General features: G+C 37.9%; 1 pseudogene; it reads left to right on the forward strand.

The window, feature by feature from the left end:
* Positions 1-1,422: 1,422 nt before the first annotated feature.
* Positions 1,423-1,758, forward strand: LOC122218436 (annotated as a pseudogene).
* Positions 1,759-2,889: the final 1,131 nt, after the last annotated feature.

Raw genomic sequence — 2,889 nt, forward strand, 5'->3', positions numbered from 1 at the left:
CAAAAAAAGGAAGTCATTACTCCCATCCTCACAACAAGAACAAATGTGAACAAACTGAAAATCATCAACTCTTCTTAGATGAGAGAATTGAACTCGTAGGGTAAATGTCCTGGACACCAGAGAGACAGATGCAGAGAATCACAGCTTATTGGGAGGAAAAAGAGCCTGGGATCAGAAGCCTAAAGCTGAAGGTAGTATCAGCAGAAACACATTACGCTGTAATTGACAAATTGCTGGAGGCTTACTGTGGATTAGATCCAAAGGAGCTTCATTTGTGGTCCTCTACAGTTTCCTAAGTTTTACTTCTAGGCATCCTACCTGTTTCTCACTGTGAAGATCTGAGAAAATCCCTTTGCACTTAAAGCAAGGAGGGGGGGAAAGTAACCGTTTCAAAATAAGGCTACAGCTTTCTGTTTTCATTAATTAGGCCTGTACTCAAGAGAAACTATTTTACCACAACCTTACCAACTAAGGTTTAACCAGTGCCTAACCAACCTGGAGGAAGGATAATTCCAGCCTACCCTAGCTTTAATGTGAAAGAAGAAAGATTTTCTTTTTTAACGTTTACTTATTTTTGAGACAGAGAGAGACAGAGCATGAATGGGGGAGGGTCAGAGAGAGGGAGACACAGAATCTGAAACAGGCTCCAGGCTCCAAGCTGTCAGCACAGAGCCTGACGCAGGGCTCGAACTCATTGACCGCGAGATCGTGACCTGAGCCGAAGTCGGCCGCTTAACCGACTGAGCCACCCAGGCGCCCCAAAGAAGACAGATTTTCAACTCATGCTCACTAGAACACTAAGACCTAATCATCAGAGTGTAGGATGCTTCCCCCACACTTGTTCTTTGCATCAATAAGGCTCCTATTTACTAATAGGAGATTATAGCTAAAATTACCCTCAGGCCCTATTTTAGGACTCTATAGGAAAGCCAAAAGACAACAGTGGAGACAAAAAAGAATACTAGAGAAAATTGTAGCTTCTGATGCTCTAGCTACAGCAACCAGCAAACATAGCCTAACTCCTCTCCAGAAAAACACAAAACATCACACAATAGGCGTATTTACCTTAGTTCCTTACTCCCAATATATCATGTCTGGCTTTCAACAAAAAGATATAAGGCATGGTAAAAAAGCAAAACACACACTCTGAAGCCACAATGTAGCTATCAGAACCAGACTCATCTATGGCAAGGATGTTGGGATAACCAGATCAGAAATTTAAAATATCTATGTTTATTAATGCTAAGAATTCTAATGGAAAAAATGGGTGACATGCAAAAACAGATGAGTAATAAAAACAAAGGGATGGGAATTCTAAGAAAGAATACAAAGGAAGTGCCCCTGAGGATCAGACTGAGGGTTTTCTTGCAGGTGGGTGGCAGGAGCTCAGGAGCAAAATACCAATGGCAGCAAATTGGAGTGATGGTAAGACTGGCATGTAGAAAGTTTCTTTCCCTCTTTGCCTGAATTTTAGTTAAAAGGAGTGCAGCCAAAACTGTAACCAAAGGAGGCATCATGCTTCCAGAAGAATCTCAGGGAAAGGTACTGCAAGCAACAGAAGAAGCTGTTGGATTGGGCTCTAAAGGAAAGGGTGGAAAAAAATTTTAAAAATAAAGGAAAGGGTGGAGAGAGTTAACCAGTTAGCATGAAAGTTGCAGATAAAATTCTTCTCCCAGAATATGGAGGCACCAAAGTAGTTCTAGATGACAAGAATTCTTATTTAGAGATGGTGACATTCTCAGGAAGTATGTAGACTGAAATAAATCATTATTGAAATGGTATCAAGTGAAGCTGCCCGTTCCAGTGAAGTTGTGAAATCTTTCATCATGTCAATAATTTCCATGTCTCTCTTTCATAATAAACTAATAGTATCCAAACTAAAAAAAAAAAAGATGTTAAAATTCAAAAACATTCTTTGATGGTTCATCAGTAGACTGGGCACAGCTAAGAAAGAATCACTGAGCTTGCCACAGATATATCAACAGAATCTTCCCAAATGAAACCTCAAAGGAAAAAAAAATAAACAGAATATCCATGAACTGTGGGCAATTATGAAAGGTTTAACTATACCAGAAAGACAGAGAATATTAGAAAGAGAAAAAGAAATAGAAGAAATACTTGAAATAATAATGTTTGAGAATTTTAAAAAAATTAGTAAGAAACATTAACTACAGATCCAGGAAACTCAGAATACACAGGATAAATGCCAAACAAACAAACAAACAAACAAAAAACAACTAAACCTAGCTATATCATAGTTTAAATTGCAGAAAATCAAAGCCAAAGAAAAAGTCTTGAAAGATGTGGTAGGGGGACAGTGGGTAGGGGTAAACTTTAACTATAGAAGAGGGAAAGAATTCCATTATGGAATGTCTGGGTGGTTCAGTTGGTTAAGTGTCTGACTCTTGAATTTTGGCTCCAACTACAATCTCATGAACTAATGAGATTGAGCCCTGCATGGGGTTTCCATGCTGACAGCACAGAGCCTGCTTGGGATTCTCTCCCTCTCCTGCTCTGCTCCTCTCCCCCTACCTTAAAACAAATAAAATAAATTAAAAAAATAAGAATCACATTGGAATTCAGAAACTATGCAAGGAAACAAAATGGGGTGAAATATTTCAAGTATTAAATATAAAATGTTAATAAATTAAAAAGTCACCAACCTAGTATTCTGAATCTACCAAATTATCCTTCAGAAGTGAAGGTAAAATAATGACTTTCTCAGACAAACAAAACTGAGTGAACTTGTCACTAGTAAAATTGCCTTGCAGAAAACATTAGAAGTTCTTCAGAGAGAAAGAAAACTATAAGTCAGAAAAAAAAAAAAAAGAAAACTATAAGTCAGAAACTTGGATAAACAAAAATAAAGGAACAATGTTGAAGAAGGAA

Source organism: Panthera leo, chromosome B1, assembly GCF_018350215.1.
Source record: "Panthera leo isolate Ple1 chromosome B1, P.leo_Ple1_pat1.1, whole genome shotgun sequence".
Taxonomy (NCBI): Eukaryota; Metazoa; Chordata; class Mammalia; order Carnivora; family Felidae; genus Panthera; species Panthera leo.